Here is a 16452-nt window from a genome sequence, read left to right as displayed (position 1 = left end):
AATGATTTCAAAATATTATATTTTTTACTTTGAAATTTAGCATATGATCTGACCTGGATAATTTCCAGGGTTTACTTGAGAAAAATGTTTATTGTGCTATAGTTGGATGAAATTTTTCTGTAAATGTCTGTTCAATCCATTTGGTCTATGATGTTGTTCAAATCCACTATTTTCTTATTGATTTATGTCTGAATGATCCATCCATCATTGAGATAAGATACTGAAATCCTGTACTGCTATTTTCTGCATTAGATCTGTCTATATATGCTTTATATATTTAAGTGTTCTGATGTTATATGCATATACATTGATATTTTTTTTTCTCTTTTCAGCTGTACCACCGTATATGGAGTTCCCAGGCCAGGGATCAGATCCGAGGCATAGTTGCAACTTGTCACAGCTGTGGCAATGCCAGATCCTTAAACCACTGTGCCAGACCAGGAATCGAACCTGCATCCCAGAGTTGCCAAGATGCTGATGATCCCATTGCACCACAGCTGGAACAAATGATAATCTATGTAGAAAACCCTATTTAATCTATAAAAAAATTAGTAGAAGTAATGTTTTGGATAGTAGAAGCATCCAAGTTTGCAGGACACAATGTCAATAAACAAAAGTATAATATGTTTATATTTATTAGCAATAAACAAATGTACATTAAAAAAAGACAAGTCTTGTTCACCCAAAATTTAAAACAATGCTAAAGGTAATTAAGTGGGACTTATGTAGACACACCATTATAATGTTTCATGGCTCACTCTTCACAGGAATAAATATATGTATCAGTTTAGAATTATTACAAGTATGAAAATACTAAAAAATTAAATGCTTAAAAATTCTTGACCTTAAATATCAAAGATAGAAACATAAATCTATACCATAGCTAGAGAGAAGGTTTTAACATAACACTTATGAAATCTTCCTATACATCACTAGCTGTTTGCATACTCTCTTCGTTGCTGCTTTCATCTCTTTATTCCTGAATGTATAGATAACTGGATTCAAAAAAGGAGTGAGAACTGCATCAAAAATAGCAAGAAATTTATCCATTTGTGAATTTGGGTGTGGCCATGTATAGACAAACATGGTTGGACCAAAGAACAAAAGTACCACAGTGACGTGAGCTGACAAAGTGGAGAGAGCCTTGGATGAACCACCTGAGGAGTGTTTCCAAACCGTAAACAGGATGAAGATGTAGGAGATGAGGAGTGTGAAGAAGCAACCGACACAGATAAACCCACTATTGACAGTGATCATGAACTGCAATCTCTAAGTATCCGTACAGGCCAGTCTGAGGAGCTGAGGAAGGTCACCGTAAAAGCTATCTAATACATTAGGGCCACAGAAGGGTAAATTAACAACAAATGCTAACTGGAACAGTGAGTGGCTGACACCAAGGGCCCAGGCAGCAGCCAGAAACAAAAGGCACATTCGTGGGCTCATGATGGTCTGGTAGTGGAGAGGCTTACATATGGCAACATATCAGTCAAAGGCCATGGCGATGAGCAGCACCATCTCCACACCCCCAACAACATAGATGAAGAAGATCTGAGCAATGCAGCCTCCAAAGGAGATGACTTTACACTTTCTGAAAAGGTCGTAGATCATCTTGGGTGAGGTGACAGAGCAGGCACCCAAGTCAATGCAGGAGAGACCGGCCAGTAGGAAGTACATGGGGGAATGTAAGTGAGGATCAGTGGTCACAGAAAACACAATGAGGATGTTTCCAGTCATGCTTGCCAAATAGAGCACAGAGGAGAACACCAGGAGGAGAAGCTGGATCTCCCATGAATCAGTGAGTCCCAGAAAGACAAACTCAGACACAACTGAGTGATTCCATCCATCCATTGATCCAGCCAATAGGGCTGCCACTGAAATTATTAAATTGTGAAAATGAGGATGAAATTGTGATTATGGGGATGATAATGTGTCATAGAATTACTGATGTCTCAATGTTCTCATTATGAATGAAAAATATATAATTATTCAGTTCCTCAAATAGGCAAACAAAAAAAACAAAAATCAACTTAATATCATCACAACGTGTGAGCTGCAGCATACTTCAAACCTATCCCCAGTACTCTCACTACAGTTTTCTGCTCTCAAATTAACAGAAGAGGCAAGGACAAAAGATACATGAGTGACATGACACTCATCGGTGGTTTAAATCACTTCTGATATTGACTATCCCTCATTTCCAAAATATTACATCTTCCTTTTATGCATGTTCTCATAACCCACTTCTCCTCCCCAGTTTGCTCTCACAATCCACTGAAAGAAGGTAGTGATGAGAGGAAAACATGATCGCAAGATGGATCGTCACCTGGATGCAACATGAATTGATACTGAATTAGGATAGGCTATAGATTGATGCTGAAAAAAGAAACTGGGTTATGTAAAACTGGAGCACCTATAAGGATAGTAGAATAGGGGGAAGTATGTGGACTCTCATGAGAAATAGAACAACCACTATTTTCCATCATATTTTTATCATGTTCACAGCTAATCTGGGTGCCTCTAGTTTCCATTTAATGTTTTATAACTACAAATCCCCAAACTGGACTCAACATTGAGTAAGGCTTTCATATGGAACCTACATCACTCAGTCTTGAAAGGCCTTCTCTAGGCCTAATATGTGTATTTGGGAGATTTCTCCAATTTCTGCTAAGGCCTAAAATAGCCACTGATGATGTGAAATGTCTCTGAAAACATTTTTTTTCTTTCCATACACATGAGTTTTGAGGTTAGTATTTGGAATAGCTGAGATACTGAGTTTTAGTTCATCAGTGTCTCAGCCTCCCTTTTATGTTCACTGATGTTCCCCCCAGCCTTTAAAATACTCAGTACTGCCTGCATGATAACCTGTTTTGATAGTTGATGTTATCCTTCTTACTTTGACTTTGAAAGACATTCGATACTTTATCTTCAAGGCAATTTGTAATTTAAACTTTTGAATTAATTATAAAATATGAGGAATATCAAACATTAATAAGTCACATTTTAGGAGGGCAGATGAGATTCCTTCATCTAAAATCATAATATGCAAAATGTGACACTGCAGATTTAGTCCTTTAATACATATTGTGTTTATATGTGAAGTGGAAAGTGAGAAGACTATGGGGTTGTGTTTCTCTGTGTCCAGATACACATTTCATCATTCCTTACAGTAGAAAGTAGTCCCTGAAAGCTTTAATAGAGATTAATTACTTTAGGGGTTGATGAAATGCAGGAATAGGTATACGGATATCCTTCATTTTTGGAGATACAACTCCAGACCTTCTCAACTGGCTGATGCCCTCATTCATCCCACAGTACAAAACTAAGAAGCCATTGCAATGTTCTGACCCCAATTCTGGGGCATCACCACTGGCATGAATCTCTCTCTATTCTCATCTACATAAGGTGATTACAGCGTCACATCCTAAGCCAGCAGTCCTCAGTCTCAAGGTGTACACTTTCTACTACCAGGAACCTGGGGCCTGGAGGAGAGGCCAAGAAACAGTCATCTATGCTGCTCATTAGGGCAGGGAGAACCAGCATGGGAGAGGACTGATGGGATAAACATGCACAGGAAGGCAACGGAGGAACCAGAAAACTCATTAGCTGTTGAAAATGTCCAAGGCCTTGGTGAGGAAAAGCACCTAATCGTAGGTGTTCATGTGATTAGATGAAAAATTTTCATGGAATTATATAAGACCATTTTGTCCAAGTTGATCATCATTCACGTGAAAAACAGGACACCCCATCCAAGCTCATACAACTGGAAGACTTGAGGACCAGAACCTAGGTCTCTTAATTCTTATTCCAGAAACACAGATCCCACTGGAAAAGAAATAATGTAACTAGAGGAAAAGCACACTTGGGGCCACTCTTTTTCTTTTTTCTTCCAAAGCTGAAAATACTAGATACCTAAAAATTCTCTAATCTTCTTTTTAAAAACCCCAGATCTATGTAAATTTGAATTGTCCTTATTAAATACATGATGAAATTTAAAAAGATAAGATCTGTTGTCACCATGGGGAAGTTAAGATTAAAAGTCATACCCCTTGTCAAAAAAAAAAAAAAGACAAATCCTAGAGAAAATAGTCAAGTAAAAAGAAAAATATACATGAAACAGTGATTTTTCCTATTGAAAATAAAAACTAACCAGAAACGTTCATATAGTGTCCATTAATAACACTAAATTATATATTAGCTTAATAATAAATAAATATTACATAAAACAAGTGCTTGATTAAAGGTTATTTGACTAATTTAATAGCTAATTATGTTTAAGAAAGCAGTTATCCACTGCTATTATTATTTGTGTACTGATTCTTCATATTTTGCTGGCTATGAAACTGGTAACTACAACTGTAAAATACTTAAGATGATGAAATCCATTCTTCTGGTCTTTCTAAATTTGATTATCCTCAAGGGTTAATTAAAATCTCAATTAATTCTTTTAGCTTTTATTGACAATTTTCCTTCATAATGATTCTTTTGCAAACTCCTATAAATCAAAGAGACTAGACAACAGTTGAAAAAAAAACCACAAATTACACACATAACAAATATAATCTAAAGCAGGATACAATACATGTCAAGAGAATAGGAAGATAAATGCTTGGTAAGTTGAGGGAGGGAAATGAGTTACAGACATTCAAAGATAGAAGATGAATAGTATCAGGAACGCAGGTGAGGAAGTCCGCCCCGAGGGCATAGGTATTGATCTGGCTCTTTAAGAATTAGTGAAAACTAAATAGGAAGAGAGAAGGATACTACACACAGTAGTATATTATATTGAATTATATAACATGAAAGTTCCTTTTAGTATTAACTATCATCATTCATGTATATACAGCCCATATTATATTTCCAGATACGTAGAGATAGTCAGAGGATAGTTCTTGGTTGAGAGGTTGGATTATTAACCCCAGCCTATATTAACACCGTGCCTACAGATCAAGGATCTTTACTTATTCTTGATTCTCTCATCATCTTTTTGAATAGTTTTAACATACATAAGGGAAAAGTCCTCATTTAAAAACTTAAGAGTACCCATGACTAACAATCTCCCAGGGAGAAGGCACTTTAGGTTTTACAACATATTTCTCACTGAGTAAGTAGCATTTCATCTTTAAATCTATAGCCAGCATCCAGCTTATTTTCCTGAAAAGTCTATGGAAAAATCTGAGATGCACAGGAAAAATAAAACAGAGAGAAAGGAGAAAGCATGAAGTTTCAAAATATTGGAAAGATGGAGTTCTCTTGTTGCGCAGCAGTTTAAGGATCCAGCATTGCCATTGCAGTGTCTTGGGTTGCAGCTGTGGCACAGGTTTGACCCCTGGCCCATATACTTCCGTATACTGTGGGCATGGCCAAAAAAATAAACTAAATAAATGAAATAAGATAAAAAAATAATATCAGAAAGATTGAGTAGAGGAGAAATTACATGAGATATGCACACTGACCAACAAAAAAAACATTAAAAGAGAAAAAGTAGATCAAGTTTCAGAGAGCATGAAATATCATAGCCTCTATTTCTGAGAACCCAGGTAAGTTAAAGAAAACATCACACTCTCTCTCTCACTTTTAATTCACTGACTTGGGGCTGCTTCTGACTCTGACACTGGGTTGCATTAGAGGAAGGCAGGTGTTTCTATTACCTGTCCTGTCAGGCTCACAGAGTTTCTGAGAAAATCACACATGAAAATGAACGGAAAGTTTGCTTTCTATGCTGTACAATGATATACACTGTAAAATTTTAACTGTTATTATGACTTGAGGAGTCTAACATATACTAAGCAGAAGGTGTACAGTACAACAGACAAACAGCACATGAAATTCTACCCATGTATGTTTTCTGTGTATTCTACCACCCCAAGAGGGTTCTCTGTCCAGTCAGCTTCTGCTACTGAGGATCACAGTGCACTTAATTCCAAAGGTGTGGTTCTTCTCCATGATGAAGTTATCACATGGCTATCTGCTCACATTCAAAAGTCCAGAAATCATTTCCAAATTTTCCTATCTCTTTCAATCCTAAAAATACAAAAATTCACAGACTTTCTCTCATATGTAATATGGTTAATAGCTTGGGATTTGACATCAATCAGGCCTGTTATTTATTTATTTATTTATTTATTTTTTAATTGAGGCTTTGTTATGCTCACTTGCTGTGTGAGCATAACAAAGTTACTTGACTTCTCTGAGCCTGTTTTCTCATTATTATCAAGGAGATAATAATACCATCTTCACTGGGTGTTGTGAGAAATACATGATGTAATATATGTAAACATACCTACCTCAGTACCTAGTGTGTAGAATGGCACAATAAATGATACCTATAAATAGTCAAAATTATTTACACAGGTGGCTTTCAAGTATAGAAAATTATTCCTGACATTCTGAATCCTTTTCATTATTCTAAAGTATTGAAACTTGACCTTGTTTTAAGTAAAGTTTTTATGTCTACACTTGTATCCAATCACTGAAGTATGTTTTCTAAATAATGTTGCTCCTAAGTAAAGATATTAATCAAAGACTACCCAAGGGATGCAGAAAGAGGCTTTGTGTGCTGATCAAGCTGTGTTCCCTCCACTATTGCCATCCCCACAATCCAAAGCCATTAGTTTTAATTCCCCCCAATAAAAATTTGTTTTTCCTGACAACCTTAGACAACATTGGATATTTCCCTTGTCTTTAAAGATAAGAGAGAGGCAAGATGGAAGAAAGGGCCATGGCAGGTGCTTAAAGGGATTTCTGAAGGCTGTGCCCATCAGATACATATTGATCTGGCACAAATACATATTGATCTGCTGAGGTAAGGAAGCCAAACTACATAATACCAGATATTCAGGATATCAGAATTTTCTCTAAACTTCCATTTTCACAAGGTAGATAGAATTATTAATTTTTACTTCCAATTAAATTATATAAGTGGAGAAAACAGAGGTATCTTAGGCACATTATAAAATCAGGTGGTTATCCAAGACCAAAGTCTTAGTTATGTTCTATTCCCATTCTCTTCTCGCTTATTCATTTTCTTAATTTAATATGGATTTGCTTTCTCTGTGCCAGATCTCATGAAAGACTAATATTGTCCAAAGTCAATCCCTATATTACATACACACAAGGCATTATGAGATGCAGGTCACAGAAGTGGAATAGATACTCTAATATATGAGAAGAATGGGAAAATGAAGCATAGCAAATGGGGCATTTCTGTATAGCTTTAAGAGATGGTAAATATTTCAATACACAAAGATTGTCATTGCAAGCAGATTGTAAAATATTAAAAACAGGTAAGTTTGGTATTCATTTGGGTTAATAGTGAAGCATACAGATTGTCTATAGCAAAGGTGATGTTTTGGAGAAAAGAACAAAGATCGGTAGAGATTAGTTTGTGCCTGACAATGAGAAATAATCTGAGATGTTTAAGAATTATTAAATAAGTGTAGGGAGTCAATGAAGGAGTAGGTGCAAAGAATTGATGATGAGGCCAGTTATAAATGAAGATGCTCTATTTATAACCATTATACTTCGACTGGAGGACAGAAAAATGGGGTAAGGAATCCTCTTAAGAGAATGATGAATTAAAGCAGATCTGGGACTAGAACTGCACATGCAGATGCACTAGGACTCCACAGTTTCAGAGGACATAAATATTGAGAAGTAAAAATCCACAGGAATTGGTGAGTGATTAAAAGTGGAGTGAGCATGAAGAAGAGTAAAGTCAAAGATTTGTGTATGAATAGGACAATGGTGGGTTAATTTTTAAAAAGAAGATAGTTCGATCTGGAATTTGTGGGGATGAAGAAAACTGATTATCACAATCATATCAAGCAACTGGAGTTTCAGGTACTAGTGAGATATCCATATTGAAACACAGGAAAGGAAACATGGAAAAAAGTATAGATTCAATATATAACTGTGTAATAATCCATATAAGAGTAATAAATGAATGTATAATAGTTAATTCTATGAAGGACAGGCTATAGAGGATAAAAAGAAAAGAAAAAAAGCAGAGATCCACCCATGTAGAATGTCACGTAATAGTGTAAAAGGAAGCATAGGAATCAATGAAATAGGCAGAGCAATCACAGAGGTAAGGGGACAGCCAATCCCTGGCCAGAGGCCAAAAGAGAGAATGAATCAAGAATGGAGGATGAAAACAGAGAATAAAGGGAGGGAGTAGAGCAATGTGACAATGAAAAAGAGGGATGATAGAGTAAAGTAGAAGAAATATATGAAAGTTGAGATACCAATTGACATAAATGTTTTACTTTGCAAATGGGTGATTTGGACTGGTGTATCATAAGCACACATTGTAAATATCAAATGTGTTCATTTAAGAAGGAATAATATAATGAATGTGATAGAGCTGTCAAAGAACAAATGAATGAAAAGCCCCCATTAGGGGCTGGATTGACAAAGTTTTCAAATAACCTACACGCCACTCTATGGTAACAAACACCAACAATACTCAGTAGCTTGAAATCAACCAAAAGGAACTTCGACCATTAGGATGATGAGGGCTGAGGAGTGAAATAGCAGGTGAGAAGGTTACAAAGGGTTGAAAGGTTTCTAGGAAGTGGATAGACCAACCACGTGGCTAGACTGACCATATCCCACAGGCCAAAAAGAAAAGTACAGGAGACGAAAAAAATAAAAATTTTAAAACAAGGCTAAACATGTGGGAAACTTGGAAAAGAAGATGAATAATCATACAATAAACTCTGAGTGTTCCTGGGTCTTCCTTGCTATTTGGCTACAGCTTTATTCCCATTCTTTGAAGGGATGATGTACACTTTCCCTTACTCATAGCCTCAACTGCCCATACAAGTGATTTTTCTTCATGGACCTGATCCATGCTCCATTCTCCTTTTCTAGTGCCAGAAGAAAACTGCCACAGAAAAGGCTAACATCCCAGTGAGGTGAGGAAAATTGAATTTTTGCCTTCCTGGAACACAAAAACCTTGGCTCAGTAATTTAATCTCTACAGATTTTATTTTTGTTCTTCTCACCTACCTGTTTTACCAAGGGAACTAAAAGAAAGTATCGTTAAAGACTCAGACAGATATAGTTTCCCCAAAATCAACCAGATCCTATGAAGGATCATTGTAGAAATACACAAATAGCTAAAACAGTCAGAGCAGCAACTAATAATAGCCCCAGAGGTTAGTGACCAAGTGATGCCACCAAGATCTGGGACTGTGAGACTGAAATCACTTGGCCTGGGGAATTAACACCTATGATTGTTTTGGTTTTCCCATTGCATCCAAGCAGAGAAACTATTAATGAGAAATGAGAGATATTTAATTTTCTTATTACAAAGAGGCCACTGACCATATTTTAGAGCTACTTGACCTATTTATTTCATGATAATTGAAGGTGAATTCCAGAGCAACATTTTAAAAGTGGCCTTTAAAATGTTTACTCATTTAATCATTTCTAAATTGTAGGTGATTACCATAGTAATATTTAACTTAAGCACATAATATATTAAAAATATGAAGAATATATAGAGATAAAACTATACAGTATTTCATGGGAAAAAGTGGAGCGACTATATAAGAAAATGATATTTAATTAACTTCAAAAATAACACTTTCATACCTTTTCTACTGGGTCTTCACAACCACATTGTGAGGCAGGTGTAGTTTTTGCCACCTAATCTCAGACAAAGCATCTAAATAACATAGATATTAAAAGGTTGGCTTATATATGAATTTAGGACTTTCTCAAGTTTTTTTTTTTATCTTTCTTCCTTAAATTATAGGAAAGTCAATATTACCTAACACATTCATGAAGCACATATGATCCAGAATCCAAATTTTAGGCATGTACAGGAGAAAAAAATAAAACAGTAGGTCAACCTCAATTATGTAAATAAATTCAGACTTCCAGTCTAAGATTTCGAACTTGAGATGCTTCTTCCTCTCTATTCTTTTAAATCAGGAGAAGAAACATAAATGTAATCTATATCCTATCTCCAACTCCAAGCCACAATATGTAAAGGAGAACTTATGCACAATAAAAATTAAAATAGGACAAGAATGAACGCCAAAAGAAAATACATGCCTCCAAAGATTTTAAGCTAGTCAGGAAGCTCAGCAGTCTCAAAAAAGGAGTGGAGGAGTTCCCATCGTGGCGCAGTGGAAATGAGTCCAACTAGGAACCATGAGGTTGCAGGTTCGATTCCTGGCCTCACTCAGTGGGTTGGGGATCCAGCGTTGCCGTGAGCTGTGGAGTAGGTCACAGTTGTGGCTCAGATCTGGCATTGCTGTGGCTCTGGCATAGGCCGGAGGCTACAGCTTCAATTAGACCCCTAGCCTGGGAACCTCCACATGCTGTGGGTGTGGCCCTAAAAAGACAAAAAAAAAAAAAAAAAAAGGAGTGGATACACTGAGAATAAACCAGTGAGCTTTACTTTGAACATAAATATCTGAGTGTGTGAATCCTCACCAGAAAGTGATAGGGAAAGGAACTAAAGAGAAAAATGCAGATGTAGCACCTTTGAAATAATTAGGTCATGTGTATAATGTAATGGAAGAAAAATCAAGGCAAGAGCAGGGGGGAAGCAACCATACGACTGAAAATTCCCATTATATAATTAGAAGAAATGATAAATCATAAGACATATAGCAAAAATTAACAAATATGACTATGCTCTGACCAGTAATTAGCCCAAAAGCCCAGGAGAGAGTCATACTAACAGACAAGAGGTGTTTTGAAGATAGCATTCTAAAGCTCAGCTGCTTCCTTCTATCATGTGGCTTGATCACCCCTACCTCCTCCTTCAAGATATCCCTTCAAATATCTAGTATATAAAATATTGATAATAATGATTATATATTATATCACAATGATTTTATTAAAGCAGGTGATGACTTTTATGAATATACTTCAATACAAAACAAAGGGGAAAATGACATAAGGTATTATTAGCATACAAATAACAGAGAGTTATGCCATGATGTAGTATAAATTATTAGCAATTTTTCAATGAATTTTTAAAGACGTCTTCTTTCTGAAATGACATTTAGAAGATGTGAGTAAAAATAAATAAATCAGAAAACATGAAATGATAAAAATAAACTGGAAAAACTCAAAAAGTAAATGAAAAAATGAAAGTATGATAGAAATGAAGATCACTAGAAGCAGAAAAAAGTCAGAGTGTCCATCGTGGCTCAGCAGTTAATGAACCCGACTGGCATCCATAAGGATGTGGGTTTTATCCCTGGCCTCGCTTAGTGGGTTGAGGATCCGGCATTGCCTTGAGCTGTGGTGTAGGTCGCATATGCGGCTTGGATCATGTGTTGCTGTGGCTCTGACAGAAGCCAGAGGCTACAGCTCCAATTAGATTCCTAGCCTGGGAACCTCCATGTGCCAGGGTGTGGCCCTAAAAAAGAGACCAAAAAAAAAAAAAAAAAAAAGAACAAAAAAAAGTAGAAAAAAGTGAGAATTTAAATATTCTAAAATAGAAAAACAGAGTTTAAAAGAATTAGAGAAAATATAGAGTAAAATAACATCCAATAAATTTTAAAAAATAGTGTTTCTTAAGAAGAGTTCACAATATTTAGTAAAGGAAAACACTCAAGATAAAGGAAAACTTTCATGAAATGAAAGAAGCATAGAATATACAGACAAAAAGGCTTATCATGATCCAGGAGAAAAAAAAATGTTAGCGCATGGGCCACATCAAGGCAGATTCAACTTAAGTCACTAGACTCCATATGCACAAAATAAACAGCCTACCAAAAACAAAACAAACAAAAAAACTTAGGAAACAGAATTCCCATGAGGCCCTACTGAAGAAACGACAAGAGAATAAACTCTACTAAGCAAAAAGCAAAGATAACATGGTAATAGTGAGTTATGAAGTCTAATTTTAAAGAATTCTGGGGATTGTGGTTAAATAACAGAATTCAAATGCTACAAACCATGACAGTATAAAAAACAGTTATATGTCAGTTATATCTCAATAAAACAGTAAATATATTTTAAAAGAGTAATTATATTAATAACAAAAAATATTGTTTCAGTAATATTCTAGTTATCTTTCACAGTAGGAGAGAATTAACAATTATTAAGAATGATTCAGTATTATTTTAAAACATAAAGGTAATGATTTTAAGAACTAGGAATAATAAAATCAAAATTAAATCATGAAGAGGGAAAGATAAAGGGGCTAAAGGATTAAAGGGAAGTATACTAATTTCTATTTCATAGTGAGGAGTTAATGGATACTGTCTTTGAGGTAATGAAATTATAGCATTAAATATGTTGCATGCAATGAATAACTAAAAGTAACTATAAACCTTCAAATTAAAAGAAAGCATGGACACACAAAAGAAATGAAACATATAGAGAGAAATCTTAATGCAATAAAATATTTTAAATGATGCAGAAAATTTATTCATTCATTCATCCTACTAATATTTATTGAGCCCCTGTATGTCAGGACTGTGCCAAGTGCCAGTGTTTCACAGTTCTCTCATCTTGGGTTTTATATACTAGAGAGTTAGATATTAATCAAAAGTCACACAAATGTGCAATTTCAGGCATGAAAATTACTCTGCAATAGATTGAAAATTATTAGAAGGAATTGAAGTAAGCAAGAAAATCAGGAAAGGTTTTCCTGAAGAAGTGATACTAGAGCTAAAACTAAATGATAAATAGAAGTTAACTAGTAGTGGAAGACAAAAGATTCCCTGAAGAGGGAAATATTTATTCTCCCCCCAAGAGGCAAGAGAGGGCAGTAGGAGTTTTGGATCCTGGAACCATATTGGATATACAGTATCCTGGAACCATACTGGATATATGTCTTATACAGGATAATGCTGAAATATTTAGCAGAATACTGTTCCTAGGAGAATGAGAAATTAGGGAAGAATAAAAATCTTCCTCAAAGAAGGTGATTTGACCAGACTTGACATCTATGAATATCACCAGGCTACCGTGTACAGATGGATTTGAAAGAGAACAGACTTGATGCAGGTAAGAGCACTTAAAAGTAACACCTTGTCAAGATAAGAAATGTGGTTGATTAGGCTAGGTATAGGAGTTTTGGACATAGGTGTTTGCCATATGTTTAGGAGAGACAATCAACAGTACTTGTGATGGATTTAGATGCACTCACTCTATCTAATGCTTTAAATCTAAAAATTCCTCACCACTACTAGGACCCCCAGTCCAATAATCCCACCACATTTTTTTATTGTTCCCACTCCCCAGATATCCTTCCTCACTCCCTTCCTCAGATTAATCTGTATAGTCAATTCCCTTGCCCACTTTTATTTTGATGTTCCCACTTAACCAAACAACAAACCCAGTAAAACATTACAGTGATGACTATGTTTCTATCATTTCTAAACGTAGTTCCAAACTTCCTAAATAAAATTACCTACTGTAGTTACCCTTATGTCTTGCCATTTTATTAGTGTTTGGGAACCGATGGCTAAAAATTTATCTTTGGATCAAGAAAAACCATACTAAAAACAGCTGTATCTAAGGAATCATATACACTTGAATATCATATAAACTTATTTAAATGGCAAAGTATTGGACTTTGAGCTAATGCCACAAGAAGATGAGATTTGGGGGCTCTTGGGAAAAAGTGATTATATATTGTACATTGGCAGGTTTATTAGAATCAGAGAGGTGATTCTTTTTTAATTTTTTTTTTAATTTAGGGCCACACCCACAGCATATGGAACTTCCCAGGCTAGGGGTCAAATTGGAGCTTAGCTGACTGCCTACACCACAGCCACAGGAATACCAGATCAGAGCCACATCCGCCACCTACACTACAGCTCACAGCAATGTCAGATCCTTAACTCACTGAGCAAGGCCAGGGATGGAAAACCCGCAACCTCATGGATACCAGTCGGGTTAGTTACCATTGAGCCACAATGGGAACTCCAGAGAGGTGATTCTTATGGTTTTTCTATAACAGGAGTACTCTCAGTTATTTCCCCAAGACACTAAATACACATTCCACTCCTCGGTTAAGAAACAAGTCTATTCCTTTCCTGATTTTGCATGTGTCATAGCAGAGTATGAGAGAATTTCTAAACTGGAAACATATAGATAAAAGTCCTCCAAACTCAACTTTTTAAACTTTGATTTCTTAGGTACTGATTTTTTAATTGATGTATAGTTGATTTAAAACATTATGTAAGTTTCAGGTGTAGAGCACAGTGATTCAATAATTTTTCTATTATCATTGTTGCTTCCCTTTGACTTATTTGTATTTGATTTACCATAAATTCTTAAAAATGAAATAGAGTATTAGTTCACATCTTCATTTTGCAATGTTAGCATTTAATAGTATAAACTTTTTAAATCACAGCTGAAGTTGCTTTCCACCATTTTGATATTGTATTTTCATTTTCATTCAACTCAAATATTTCCAATTTCCTTTTTTTGACCAATGTATTAGTTGATATTTTTTATTTATTTCCAAATATTTGGGGATCTTATTCAGATATCTGTCTATTAATTTTCAGTTTAATTCTGTTATTATTAGAGAATTATTTCAATTCTTTTAACTTTGGTTAAGTTTGCCTTCTGCTCTAGAATATAATCTATCTTTAAGAATATTCCATGTACAAGCATGATAATGTGAAAAAAAAGAATGTATACTTGTATGTGTAACTGGGTCACCCTGCTGTACAGTAGAAAATTGACAGAACACTGTAAAACAGCTGTAATGAAAAAAAATTAAAATAAAAATAAATATTCCATGTACAGTTGAAAAAAAAAAAAGTATACCATTTACTGTTGTTGGGTAGCTTGTTCTACAAATAATTATTGGATCAAATTGGTTGACTGCATTATGTAGGTCTTTGTCCTAAGTGCGTTTTCTGTATAACTTTTCTATCAATCACTCTGAATTATCTCAAAGTATAAGTGTAGATTTGACTATTCATCTTTTCAATTCTACCAGGTTTTATCTCATGTATTTTGAAGCTGTATAATTAGTGACTTGCACAGTCACTATTTTTATATCGTCTAGACCATTTTATTATTATGCAATGCCCATATTTTTCCTTGATAACTTTTTGGTTCTGAAGTCTATTTTGTTAGTTATTAACATAACCCCTCCCATTTTTTAATAAGGATTTTTATTTTTTCCATTATAGCTAGTTTACAGTGTTCTGTCAATTTTCTACTATACAGCAAGGTGACCCAGTCACACATACATGTATACATTGTTTTTTCTCACATTATCATGCTCCATCATAAGTGACTAGATATAGCTCCCACTGCTATACAACAGGATCCATTCCAAAGGCAATAGTTTGCAACTATTAACCCCAAATTCCCAGTCCATCCCATTCCCTTCCTCTCCCCTCCCGCTTGGCAACCACAAGACTGTTCTCCATGTCCATGATTTTCTTTTCTATGAAAAGTTCATTTGTGCTGTGTATTAGATTCCAGATATAAGTGATATCATATGGTATCTGTCTTTCTCTTTCTGACTTACTTCACTCAGTATGAGAGTCTCTAGTTCCATCCATGTTATTTTGTTCTTTTGTATGGCTGAGTAGTATTGCATTGTGTATTGTAGTATTTCATACCACATCTTCTTAATCCAATCATCAGTCAGCGGACATTTAGGTTGTTCCCATGTCTTGGATATTGTGAATAGTGCTGCAATGAACATGCGGGTACATGTGTCTTTTTTAAGGAAAGTTTTGTCTGAATATATGCCCAAGAGTGGGATTGCTGGGTCATATGGTAGTTCTATGTATAGTTTTATAAGGTAGCTCCATACTATTTTCCATAGTGGTGGTACCAAACCCATTTATTTTATTAGCATTTACATGGTATATTTTCATCCTGTTACTTTTAACATATATATAGAGAGATATATGTCATATTTTAAATGGGTTTCTTATAGTTAGCCTATAATCCGATAATACTTTAATTGACATCTATATTTAATGAAATTATTACAATAATTTTATCATAATTTCATCATTTATTTTCTGGTTTTCCCTTTGGTTCTTGTTTTTTTTCTTTATCCTTTCCTGCATCCTTTTTGGATTTTTTGAGTATTGTTAAAGATTTGACTTAAATTTTTGTATTGACTTTGGCTACAACTCTTTGTTGTTGTTCTTGCTGTATAGTGGTTCTCTAGAGATTATAATGCACACATCTAATTTTTCATAGTCTTACTCAAATTTAATATTTTACTAGTTGAAGCACAATGTAAAAGACCTAGCATAGAATTCTCTATACCTGCCTCAATTTACGCTATGGTTGTCATATGTAGTACATCTACAAATTCCATGATCTGGATTTTCCATATCTGAAAAATCACATGATTTAATGTTATAATTTTACTTTTGACATGTAGGTATTTTACAGTATTTAAGAGGAGAAAAGCAATCTCTTTGTATATACCCAGAGATTTACCATTCCTATACCTCCTGAAGTTTTACTAGGTTTCCTTTATGTTTT

At 35.0% G+C, this 16452-nt stretch overlaps 1 long non-coding RNA gene and 1 pseudogene across 1 annotated transcript in view; both read right to left on the bottom strand.

Annotated features, from left to right (window-relative positions):
• Positions 1-16452, bottom strand: part of LOC146401733 (uncharacterized) — a 279104-nt gene that overhangs the window by 220081 nt on the left and 42571 nt on the right. The gene's annotated exons all lie outside the window — the stretch shown is intronic.
• On the bottom strand, positions 910-1848 carry LOC146401735 (olfactory receptor 4F3/4F16/4F29-like; annotated as a pseudogene).

Source organism: Sus scrofa, chromosome 7 (assembly GCF_054392235.1).
Source record: "Sus scrofa isolate SSC_HxYL_T2T_F1_AM1 chromosome 7, Sscrofa_HxYL_maternal_Yorkshire_Landrace_v2.0, whole genome shotgun sequence".
Classification (NCBI taxonomy): domain Eukaryota; kingdom Metazoa; phylum Chordata; class Mammalia; order Artiodactyla; family Suidae; genus Sus; species Sus scrofa.
Note: the sequence above shows the minus strand (reverse complement) of the source record. Positions and strands in the feature narration are given on the sequence as shown.